The sequence below is a fragment of the Pinus tabuliformis genome, chromosome 9 (assembly GCF_031772625.1).
Source record: "Pinus tabuliformis cultivar Carrire ecotype Pingquan chromosome 9, CPIR1, whole genome shotgun sequence".
Taxonomy (NCBI): Eukaryota; Viridiplantae; Streptophyta; class Pinopsida; order Pinales; family Pinaceae; genus Pinus; species Pinus tabuliformis.
The window spans coordinates 709,031,775-709,045,515 of record NC_142307.1 but is presented as its reverse complement, the minus strand read 5'-3'; positions in this window follow the sequence as shown (position 1 = coordinate 709,045,515).

The following is a 13,741-nucleotide window of genomic DNA, read 5'->3' as shown; positions in this document are numbered from 1 at the left end:
AATGGTACTTTGCGGTTTCCTCTTATATATTATTTTATATGGGTTATTAATCTTATATTATAATTATAAGTGTGATATATTAGATTATTATATTAATATTATAAATTACAGAGAATTAGTTATTTTTATTAATGATTAATTAGTTGTAAATTAGAAGTGATATTTTTTATTAACATAATAATTTATTGATTGCAAGGTGAGGATGAGAATGTCTACGTGTTCATTTTCTTTTTTTTATAGGGCATGTTATGTGATGAATGAATGAATGGTTTTTAATGACGTCCACGAGACCCCACAGTTTAAGGGACCGCCAATTAACAACTTAAACCATATTCAAAAAAATTTCCATGTTAATTTTACTGTTGTGAATTTGGAGTAAGAAATTTGTTGTTTTGTGAAGTCTTTCCTCCTCAAAAAACTCAATAAGATTGTTCACCTTTAGACTGTTATCAAACTGATGATGAATACCTTCATATGTTGCACATTCTTTGATATAATGTCACTCTGTTTCTATCGCCCCAATGTTGCAAAAAATGCAAGTTCATTCTTCCCACTCTTCTTTAGGGGTCGCCCATCTACTGGTTTCACACCTTAGATGATGGGAGCTGGTTCTTAACTGCACAATTAATATTTTAGCTTTTCCCTTGATTGCGAACACAAATACTCTTTATCATCATGCTTCCACACGAGGTTAAATTCTTTGACATAATATGCTTTTTTTCTACCTACTTGTTTTGTCCACATGGCAGTCCTGAATTTTTCTAACACCCACTTTTTTATCTCCTCCTTAGCGTGAGGACAATCATGCAGATTTTCGTCCCATTGCCTAAACACTTTTTATTTTTCTTCATCCACGTCTTTTGCCGATGACTTAGCTCTTCTTTAACAACCAACTTGGGCCATCAGTGCTTATCCATATTTTCAACCTTCTTTAGGTAACTTACCAAATGAATGATCGTTGAAGCCTCGTTTGGAAAAATACCAGCCTCAACTAAAAGTATATCATATGGAACCGTTGATTTGACTTTGAGGCTACTTGTGATTATATTCTTTTGGATTCTTTCTATTTGTCATCATTTGAGGCTTAACATGTTACTCCCCAATATCTCACAACCATAGAGGATAATCCGCACCACTAATAAACCAAAGATGATTTTCTTAGTCTTCAAATCCCATAATTCAGCTTGCCTACACCTGTTCTGAAGAAGGTAGGAAGCTTTCCACCCTCCTTAGATTCTCTTTGATATACATGTCTCTCAACTGAGCCTGTAGTGGAACTCAATTCCTAGATATTTGTACTCATATACAACCTCCAAGGGGTTGCCCTCAAAGAGAAAAGTATCATGTTGTTTCTTTCTTTTCAGAGAGAAAATCATGACTTTAGTTTTGTTGATATTTACTTGCATTCCTACATCTTGACAAAAGAACTCTAGAGCTTTCAAGTGCTTTCTCAAACCTAGCATGGATTTGGCAATAAGGATAAGGTCATCTGCATATAAAAGCAGTTTCACCACATATCTTGCTAATTGGATGCCTTCTCCTTCGATATTGCTTATCCACTCTTCAAGTTTATCAATATATAAACCAAACAATGTGGGGGAAAGAGGGCATCCTTGTTTGACTCCTATGTCATTGCCAAAGCATTCAAACATACCCTCCTTCGTTCTAATTTTGGCTCTAACGCGCTCATATATCTTATGAACTACCACTCTATATCCCTTTTGGACTTGTAGCTCTTCCATTATGTGCCTTAGCTTATCTCTAGGGACAATATCAAAGGCTTTTTTGAAGTCAACAAAGCAACAAAATGCTTCCCCACCTTGGCTATCCCAAACTTTTCTGATAAGATGCCTTAGAGTGATGCAATGATCAATGGTAGAATACTTTAAAGCCAGCTTGCCCCTTTTCTCCTTTTCCCTCTTTTTCTGTCCACTCGTTGATTCTGCTCTCTAACGTGCTCTCGAAAAGTTTTCCAAGAAGAGGGTTGATCATAATAATATGGTAGTTATATGGGTTATTGATGTCTCAAATTTTGTGAAGAGGTATAACAACACTAGTTTTCCATTCAACTGAAAAGCTACCCTAATTGACTCTGTTAAATATCTCCTTAATGTGCGGGGATAGAAACTTCACACCCCATTTTAAAAAAATGTCTACAGACTATCGATGTCTTGCGCTTTACCATTTGCTAATTTCTTTATATCTTGCTCAATATCCCCAACTGAAAATAGCTTTGTTGAGGATACAGATATAAGAGGCTTACTTTTCTCATTTGTCTACTCATATAGAAGTTTTACATAGTCTAACCACTGGGCATCTGTGATACTACTTTCTATTTGTTTTTTCTTGTGTTGCGGTTCCTTCCACAAACCTTTGGGATTATGTTTCTGGAAAGAAATCAATTCTTTCCTTATTGCAATCACATAGCTTTCTTTCTTTTCTTTTTTTTATTAATTGCTTATATATAATCTTGTTTTCTTTGCTTGCCTTTTCTTTGAGGGATCTTTTCGCCTCCTTGCACTCCTTGTCATACCAAGGATTAGCTAGGAAGGTATTTCAGATCCTCTTCATAGACTTATATCTCTTGCATACAATTAAGGCTTGGTGTCTTAAGAGAATCAACATATTATTGCAAATATATCTTTTATCTCTTCCATTTTCCTCGTAGCCCCTATTGTTGTTTTTGGCCAACTGAAGGTGTTCTTTAAGACCGACCCTGAAGAGCTCTTGATTTTCTCAATTTAGGATAATTCTCCCTTGATCATGAACTTTCTTGTGTGAGTATTGGGTATGTTCCCCCTTTTGGCATTTCGTATTCATACCAAGCTTAATAAGGAGAGGCAAATGGTTAGAGTCTAGCTCTATAAGAAAACACTCAATACTAAAGTTCAACGACTTAGGCATAGCTCTTTGAGAACATATAACATAGTTTATTGTGCTTTGCCCGTTGTATGTTTTACAAGTGATAGTATTGGAGGTCCAATTTTTCATGCCATTACATATAACCATGTCATTTGGGCTACAAAGGCCTACTAATTCTGCTCCAAAGTGAGAAACCTTCCCTTTCTCATCTTATGATGTCCTCTTCCACGGGTGTTCTTCATTCTCTTTTGGCCATAATGGATTGTTATCCTCCCTCATATCGCAGCCCAACTGAATAGATTGATTGTTTGTTGTTCTAGAATTGAAATCACTAATTATAAATATTTATCCCTTAGTACTAAAGTTTGAGATATCTCTTTTTAGTGCAGCATAGGGGTCTTCACTCTCTAGGTTCCTTTTTTTGTATAATTTTGTGTCGAAAATAGCAACAAGAAATGATAAAAATAGAATCCAGAATATTCCAATTTTAATTTGTCCTTGAATTAAAATTGTGAATTAAATTCGAATTTAGTCTCACGAGCTGCTTGAAAAATAATTAATTAATTCATCTTGAGTTAATTAGATGGAGAAATTCAAGCTAGAAGTCTTGCTGAAGTCATGCAATAGTTATCCCTTAAATTAAGGAGATAAGGATGAGTTATAATTGAGTTGTAATTAGTTAGCTCAGTTTACCGAGTTAAGTCCAGTTAAATTAGTTCCAAACTGTTTGAGGAACTAATTGTGAGTTATCAGTCAGTTGATGCATGCATGCACTCAACAAGTGTACTCCAGATAACTGAAGATTCTCTCATCAGAAACTCATGCATGTCTATTCTGAGAAAGACCCAGTTGAGCTAAATGTCAAGGACAAGTTACTATCAATTGCATGTGTTTTCCTATAAAGGAAACTCATCCATGCAGTCAAGGGAAGGTTCCTTGAGGATTGCGCAATTCTGACAGTGTGTTAGAGCAGTGTTACACTGGGTGAAGGAGATCATCCCAGAGGTAACTGCGCAAGGAAATAGGAGCTTGGAGGGCAGAGGAGAAGGCTTGTGAGAAGCTTTGTTTGCCTATGAGCATCCAGGAGGATTGTATTGAGAGCTGGCTAGCTGTGAGAGCTAAGGCTTTATAGAATTCTGATGTATTTTCACCTTGTATGATAATACAGATAGTGGGGTTTTTAGCTGAGGCTTTCCCCCGAGTATTTTTTGCATTTCATGTGTATTAATTCTTCTTCTTCTTGTTATATGTGTTCCGCTTGATCTTGCTCAAATCTATTAAGCTTCCGCAAGTTTAATTGTAGAAGCAGATTAAAGTATTTTGCTTTAGTCATATTGCATTATCAAGTTAATCTATAGAGAAATTTCTAGATCTTAAGCTTTTTGGAGCAAAATAAAAAGCAAACAGTCATATTGTTGCATTTGTATTTGTTATTTTCAACCATATAAATTATTTATTTGGGTCTTCTTTCTCCAATTTTATAATCCTGATCCACATTTATTTTATTAGGATTGTTATTCCTCCATGTCCTTTACCTGATTTAGTTTTTTCATTCCAAACAAAGATTTTAGTGTATCCTTCAAAGTCTGGAACTCTACATCCATTATGCTCATGTGTTTCCATAAGGCAAATAATGTCTTTATCCTCTATTATGGGCGCCAACCCCGGTCCTATTCTCCATGGGTAACTTACCGTGTTTAGGTACTCCTGTGAGGCCCCAAATCCATATTTCTTGTGTGTTAATCTAGCAGTGACTTGGGCTTTCCAGTTTTTCAACCATGCCCACTTTCCTGCCTCTCTTGTTGATTTTACTTTCTCCCATTCTTTCCTCCTTTCTTCTTGTCAGGCGAATGTTAAATATTCTTCTAAGTAGACATGAGTGCCTTTAAGCAACTCTCTATTCTTTAGGATCTTAGACTTGTCCTCTATACTTCTTAAAGTAACTCTGACATGTCTATTCCTTCCTTCTCCCATATTCTTTCCTATCTTGATGGCGTGTTGAATCCCCCATGTCTAATGCAACTCATCCTTGAGAAAATTCCTTGCTAGAATATTCGTTCTCTCTTTTTCCCCAAAGTCCTTCACGCCTTTGATGATGATATTTACCACTTTTTCTTCTTTGTCCTTTTCCTCTCTCATTTGTCTCTTGATTTGTTTTTCTATAATTTCCTTTTGTTCACTTGTCGGTTCTTTTACTACCTGAGCCCAGGATTTAACCTCTTTTATTTGCTTCATTAGCTTACTTTCTCTTATTTCCATGTCTACCATTACTGACTAAATTTTTTCCACTCGAATTGTGCTAGTTGCTCCCGTTGGCTCCAAATGATTTTTTTTGTTGTTACTCTTGCCTGTTCAATTTCTTGTTTTAAGTTGATTAGATCTTGTTTCCCTTTCTTCATTTGGTTTTGTAGGCTTCTTACCTACTCTTTTAGCAACTTGTTCTCTCTTTCAATCCCCCCTCTATCTTTTTGTGACTTAATTTATTTCATTGTCTTCCTATTTTACTTTTGCCTCCAAAATTTCAATCATCCTTTTCATGTTCATGAACTCATTTACATAAAGTTCTGGAGAGCATACCAAAGGTGAGGTTGTGGGACTGTATAGAGCTTTGTTGCTTTGAGGTCCCTCCTCTCTACTCCCTTTGTTTAATACAGAGGTTTCAATTTTAACTTGCTTTGTTTTATATGTTTCTCGGGATGAGAGTGCCTCCTTCCTTTTGCCCTCGTTACATCCATGGTTAGTCTGGTTCACTATAGTATGGTACCTTGTATCTGCTGCCACATAGTTGTTTTTTGTTACTTTTGGTAAAAACACGATGTGTCTCTTTTCCTACTATGGTTTCCTTTTACTAACTTGTTTGCGCTTTGATATCCCCAAGTATTGTTTCTCATTTACAAAGATCCATTTATCACTCGAGCTACTTGTGTTAACCTGCTGAAACTCTAGTAAAAGGGGTTTCCATTTCGTGTCATGATATATTTCTGTAGGCCTTCTCACTGTCTCAAAACGGTTTGTAGTCCATTTTACTATTCCAAGATTTTATGGGCATATGTTTTCAACTGAAAATTGGTTTTTAATAGTCGTAGATCTACAATCACTTATTTTAATGCTACCTTGGCCCACTTCAAGAGTGGGCATGGTTTTAGATGATACGTTGATGTTCCCTACCCCCTTGATAGCAGTGAAAAATTATTTCTCAGTGCCAGCATGCAAAAAAATGAGGGAAAGTTACAAATTTTGTCTTGATATCAACAAAGGTGAGAAAATGTGGCATACATATTATCGCAGAACTTTGCAATAATCTTTGACCTTACTTGCACCACCTGTTGTTGCTCAACTTAACCCCTTTTGCCGCTTAACCTAGTCCCTAGTCGTCACTCCTCGACTCCCCTCACGCAGCCTCACTACACGCAACACTCCTCGGCTCCCCCTCACACACAACCTCCCTACACGCAGCCTCACTCCTGGATGCCTTGACTCCCCTCACGCAACACTTATCTCTCCCTCATGCGCACTCCTCAATCTCACCTCACCCGCGCTCCTCGGTCTCACCTCACCTGCAACCTCCTCTCATCTGCAGCAATGTTCCCCTCCCCCTCAACACTCATCACAACCTCCTCTCACCCATAACACTCACCTCATCATCAAACTTCTGTCACCCCCAACACTCACCTCACCCTTAACACTCACCAACAACACTCCCGCAACACCCAAAACACACACAGAGAGCACAGACAACACTATCCCGTAACACGCAACAAACAACACTCACCTCACCCTTTGTACTCACTCGCAACTAGAAAGAGTAGAGCAAGCACCTCCTGCAACAACACTCTACTCACACTCCAACAACACTCACACTCCGCCCTCATACTTGAACACTCTCCCCAACACACTCCAGCGCTCTCCAAGATAAGATGTATGTGTATACATGTATTGAAACGATAGTCAAATATGTGTATTTTACAATATCTTTGAATTGCTTCTAAAATTATAAAATATCTTATTCTTTTTAGTCTACATCAAATTGGTTTTTGTTAATTTGGAAGTGGACTTATAAGATGTTGTGATTGTTGAGGTAGCAGATTCTATGAAATCAGATAAACATAATCTTCCTGTGCATAAATCATCTTTAAAATAATTTCTTTTGACTTGAGAAAATTGTTCATAAAAAGTGGAAGTCTTGTTTAACTTGCATACATCATTAATAAAAAAAAACATTATAATTCATCTTATATATATATATATATATATATATATCATTTATTTTATCATTTTCTTGAATAGTTTAGTAAATATCTTCATTATATATATTTTTTATTTACTAAGAAGTTTAGTATGGATATTTAACAAGAAAATTATTATATTTTAACAAATAAATTAGGATACCATTTTATTTCGTCGCTAATTTCTTTTTTTGAAATTTCTAAATTCTGAATTTGAAAATTTTGAATAGGTTTTATATAACTTCTTTGTTTTCACTTAGTTTCTTTGGTCTTAAGGATGGGTGGAGTGTCTACGCGAAATGTTGGACACTATCCTCAAGCCATTTACATATTAGTAGATTTTACATCCTTTTTAGAATTAAATGTTTTTGTTCAATTTGTTGTATTCACACAATTTATTATAATGATAAAGATGATTTGAAATATTTTATAAAATTATCATAAAATTATTGTGATAGTAAAAACACTGAACATAATGTATGTAATTTTCAATAATGCTTATAAATTATTATGATATTTCAATAATATTTTCAATAATGCTTATAAATTATTATGATATTTCAATAATGTTTATAAAATATTATAGTGTTTCAAAGTTATAATTCTTGAAAACAAAAATTGTGAAAAAATGATAAGTGATATAATTTTTTTTTAATATAAGTTATAATGAACCACACTAAAAATCAATTTAAATGATGTTAAAAATATTTTTAAAATTAAAAAAAAAAAATGAAACATATTTTAGATAATTATAAAATAACATTGTCATATAAGTTTAAAAAAAAATATTTTAAATGGTTTTTCTATCAACCTTACTGCTTCAATTTCAAATGTCTTTATTGTAAAAAAATACTTTAGAAGATGGTTTTTTTATTAACCTTAGTGTGTCAATCTCAAATTTCTTTATTGTACCTATCTAATGACTTGTGACCATTTTTGAATGGTTAGATAAAACAACTTGTGGATTTTCCGCCAAAAATAGAAGTATAATAATAAATATAGAGTAATCTTCTAATTAGGGTTTTAGTTTTTTTTTTGTCATTTAACATTTGTTATTTTCACTTAAAGTTTGTCACCTTCAAGTTTGGATTTTTAAATGATTGTTTCCAAACCTTTTTTTTGTTTTTTTAAGTGATTTCAACAGCTTTAATGGCTTCTTCAGTTTCTTCAATATATTCGTTATAAATGTTTAGAGAATACAAATTCCAAACAAATAACTAACTCATTTGTCATTTCTTTTTTCTTGTTGATATTCTTCTTCTTTTTTTTGTGTTTGGCCTCTTCATAAGCTAATACAACTTTCATTTTTTTTGTTTTTTTCATCTAATTGAAACTATAAGTCAATATTAGATTCAACGGTCACTGCAATTTTATGATGTAATTGCCTTGAAATATAGATATATCAGTCGGTCATTGTTTTTTTACCAAATAAGTGTGATAAATCCTTTATTTTATTTTGTTTAGAGGGTTTTGGTTGGTGTAAAAAAAATGGGTGGCCCCTTTCCTCCTCTAATAAATTTGTGGCCTCTAATGTTTATATACTCTTATTAATGGTATGTTTCCTCTACAATCTACAAGGGAAAAGTATTATTGTGTAATGCAAATCCAAAGGAATTTCAAGAGCCCTTTCAAAAAAATAAGATAGATTGTTTTCATCTCTAAATTAGGGATGTCATGGTGCCAAGTCTTATTTTTTATGATATCACAAGTGTAAATGCCCCCTCCCACATTTACTCGCTTTTACAAGCTCCCTGGGGTAAACATGTGACGAGTGTAACTATGATATGACCCGACTTCTAAGTTCCAGTTATGGAAGTGGGGCTGACACACCGACAACTTACAAACATCTCTCAGGGACTATAGACCACTCAAGAGCCTTCAAACCACCTCGGGTGATTAATCCCTAAGTTGTTGTTATTTTCACAAGGGAAACTTCCCAACTACACGCACAACACAACATCAATGTGGGTACGAGGTCCCAACCACATGCATAGGCCTGCTTCCAAGCGATTGTGACCCAAAAGATCCAATTTTGTGCCAGCGGTTCCAAGTTCTGAACCGCTTTTTCAGGCTAGCCTCCAAACCACTCTTAGAAATGTCTGTAACTTTCCAAAGACATAAACAAGATGCTAACAATGCTAACCATTCAGAACTTGACCTAGCCATGCCTAATCTATGATAGGTATTTCGTCAAACATATGATAAACATATAAGCTATAGGTCATGAATGTGTATATGATCATAAATTTTTGAACTTCATCTGAGAATCACTGAGAAGGTCTAATTCTCTTTAAAGATAGTTGCAATAACACTTGTTATCCCATGCATTCGTCAACAATTCAATAAACTATCAAATCATAAAGGAGATCCATAGCTAGAGCACATCATATAACCATGTATATAACTAGCATATAACCAAAATAGAATTTGTGACAAATCTTCCATAAAATCCACATAATAACAAGTACAAGTGCTCATATATCACAATAGGGAAAATAACTTATATTAACTTATGCAAAAGCCAACCAAGTCAGGGACTTCCACGTACCACCTGAACGTAGATTAGGTTGAACCAAATCTTTCTTTCAGCCAATCACCCTTGTGTCATATTGTAAGCATGAATGTGGGATCTAATGGGATAAATCAAGGCCAAATAAAATAGGGAATCTAGAGGTTAAACCACCTCCACCCTTAAGCTACCGTGATCTCACCTAAACTGGTCTCGAGATCACAACACCAACCCAAGCTTGGATGCCTCATAATTCCTTCACCATACCTTGAGGAATTTATTGTCTCCACCCACATGTCGAGGGCTTCTCGGAGAAAACCATCTCCACCCCCAACCCTTGGGATTTTCCTGAGACCACTACACCTAGTTCTAAAACCTTTCAACAATCCAAAGCTCAACTAAGAATGAATCCCATCACACCATGTTCATTCAAGAAATGGCAAGGCAAGGCTAAAACCACTTTCAAACCAGGAAAACCCCATGCCAATGATAGCAAATGAACCAAATAAACAAATGCATGTACCATGCATTCACAACTCAGTTAGGAAATCACACATGCAACCTGTTACCTGCAAAATCTGCTAGTTGAAGTTGCTGATCCAACCTTCTCCTTACACTCCCTTGCTTTCATTTGTTTTCTCTTTGCTTTATCTACTTGTCGTTTGCTTTCCTTTGATTGCCTCTACTTGTCCTTTACTTTCCTTTATTTGCCTCTGCTTATCCTTTTCTTTCCTTTGCTTGCCTCTACTTGTCCTTTGCTTTTACTTTGTTTTCCTTTAATTGCTTTCTTTCTTTCTCTCTCTCTCTCTCGCTCTAAATTGATCCAAGCCAAAACTGACAAAAAATTGTGAATTGTTTCTCTAATGCCTTTTTATTATCGATGTCTCATTTTTCTTCATTTTCCTTCATTTTTCCTCTAAGTTCACTTGCATGCATATTTGTGTTTGTTCACCTTCCGTTTCTCCTATTTTCCTTTATTTTCATAATTAAATGCCAATTATTACCTCTTTGCTTTTGCCAATTTCCATAGACATGAATAAACGACAAATGATGCCCACTATGATGTTTTGCCCAACATTCAGCTTGGAATACGTGTCCCATGACCTTGGTCTTATTTTTCATTTATTATCCTTTATTACATGAAACTTTAACCCAGGGTTGTTAAGAACCCCTGCCCCTTGGGGGAACACCGTCCTTGGTTTTCTATGACACCTTTGACCAACAAACCGTTGAAAACAAAACATACTACCTATGGAGATTTATACATATCTTGATGCAATATTTAGAATGACATCCTCTTGAAAACAAAACAAACATACCGCTAATTGGAGCATTATAATAAATCTCATATATATATATATATATATAATGAAGGATACAAAGTCCGCATCTAATCAACCATCTCCAATGTAGCTTCATTGGACCCAGAGTGCTTCCATTACACTTTAACTTGCTCTAATCTTTGGTTTTGGAGCATGAATTATTTTTGTTGCAATATACATTGAGATTCTAGCTAGAACTCTCCCTCTGGTTCCACCTGCAATACAAACCAATCAGTGACATGATCAACATCTTGCACATAACTCTTAAGTAATGAAACATGGAAAACATCATGGACATTCATTGTTGGCAGTAGTGTAAGTTGGTAGACCACTAGTCCAATCCTCTCAAGGATCTCAAAAGGCCCACAATATTGAGGTGCCAACTGATGAGCATTGGTATTGCACCAAGAGTGTTGCAACTCCCAAGGGCTCGTCAACTTAAATTATCAACCCGAGGTTCGTAAAAACTTAGAGGTGACAATTTTGTATGCACAGTAGGTTAGGTTATGCTCATGCCACCCTCACTCATGACATCAGATCAAGGTGTTCAAAGACCATTCCTCAAACTTAACTATAGTGAAAACTCCCTATGAAACTGATTTTAACTATGAAAGTGAAAATGTCATTCATTCAACTTGTAGATGTTAATTAACATTACATGAGAGAAAAAAGGTTAGTCTACTTACATAAGTGAAGCTACTCTATTTTGAACATTTCATCAAATCAATAACCTACTTGCATGTATCATTGATCTACTTTACATTTGCTTGAAAATCAGAAATCTAACTTGTAACATGCTTGTGAATTAAAAACACTAATTCTAATATGTTTTGCAGTGAGGAAAAGAGGAGGTTGGAGTGGTCTAAGAGCTTCTCTTTATCATCAAATCACAAGTTAGGGGTAATTATTCATCTTAACCAAGCTAAGGTTGCAGTGGGGAGCAAAACATGTGGAAGAAAATTGTGCTACAGGCCTGCTACAAGTGCTGCTGCAAGTGCTACTACAGGAGGGGTTCCAAGAGACTTTTGAGGGTGGAGATGGTGTTTTTAGGGCAGGAGAAGATGGATGAAGGTAGGAGGGAGTGAATGAAGGTTGGGAATCCTCCTAGCTAGGCCTAAGACCTCTCGGAGGTTCGTCTTGCACCAAGGTGGATGCCCACAGTGTCCTTAATTGCATAAACAAAATGAATGTGGAAAAATAGTTTGGGAGCAGTGTGAAGGGTAAAGGGAGAAGTTGGAGAAGTCCAAGTGGAGATGAAAATATGTGCCCACCCTTGCAGATCAATCATAACCCTGCAACTGGCCAAATGCATGCATCAAATGATCAATAAAACAGTGAGATAAATTGTCATGGAAAAGATGAGTTGAATTTGATTAACATGTGTTTTATTTCGCAACACTACTCTGATGACTAAACTAACTCCTAAGTTGCAGAAAGTAATCATGGAAAAGGATAACTAACATCTATCTATTTCCAAGAAATCATAAACAAATGTTTTTTTTACTGAGATTGTAAAACCTTCCAATCACTCTTCCTACAAGAGAAGTGATAGGGAAGCCTGTAATCACAAGTTTGTATAGCTTAACATCCACTGCAACAAAAGAAAGACACAAAATGCTTGGAAACAAGAACAAGACAGAAATATAGAAGAGGGGCTAAAGCTTCTGGGTTGGGCCCGAGCCCAAGGGTTTCAGCCCTGTAGAACTAGCTCAGATGCAACTCAATAACAAGCTTCTCATTAACGTAAAATAATAGTCTCATACATCACATGAAAGTTAACAATAACAAGGTTTAGCATTGGGCTCAATAACTACTCCTATCCGAATAAAAAATTATAATCCTAATGAGCCTTTCAACTGGTTTATCTTTACAAAAAGGTTGTTGATGAGAGCTCCCTTGAAAATAGGAGTGGTTTCTTCCAATAACTCGAAAATTGTGGATCTAGTCCTCCTTGAGCTTCACTTGCACTTGGAGTTACTCGGTTGTCATTGAATTCGAGCTTGTGAGTGAGGATTTGGTGATCTCAAGCCAAGTTAGAGAGTTAAGGAGGTTGACAAGCCTCCTTATATCCTCTCCTGGTTGTCTCCATTAACCCCCTACATAGTAAATGCTTAAAAAATGCTTCTTTTTCTTGAAATTTGATTACATTACGCCACATATTATGAAAAACACCTTTTACTCTTCTTGCTAACCATATTATGACTAAAAATGTGAATTAATGTGAGAAAAGGACAATTTTAAGGGTTGGAGGATAGCATAATGAACCTCAAAATATACCTATTAATGAGACCCATCATCAGCCTCTTGCTAGAGGTGTGCTCACCTTCTTAGTAACTTAGTCATCCATATGAAGCTCATTCATGGCCCTCGTGGCCTCCCTGACATCCCAAGGCACCTCAGATGTTGTGCCCTCCTATGGTTAAAAACCTCCATTTGCCTCTATCTCTATCCATACCTTTTTTTCCTCTACCTGGTTTCTTTCTTCTTGTAAGCCCAACAACACAGGTAGACTGATTTTGAGTCCTATCCATTTGATTTTCAGGCTTTGTGTGATTCTTTTGTACAATGGGGTTGTTTCCATGGCATTCCTCAGCCTTTCAGGAGAGTGATACTCTCTAATTTGCAGAATGTGGGGTAAGGCATGCCACCGTCTCTAAAAAGCATGTAGGCTCTCTCTTCCTAACATCCTAAAAGTGTCCTCAAAATGTAGAATGGATTTCTCTTGGGTTGCTATGTACTTAGGTGCTATATCATAATCAGAGGATATGTGGTTTTTATTGTTGATGATAGTTTCAGGGCTTACCAATTCTTATATGATGTAT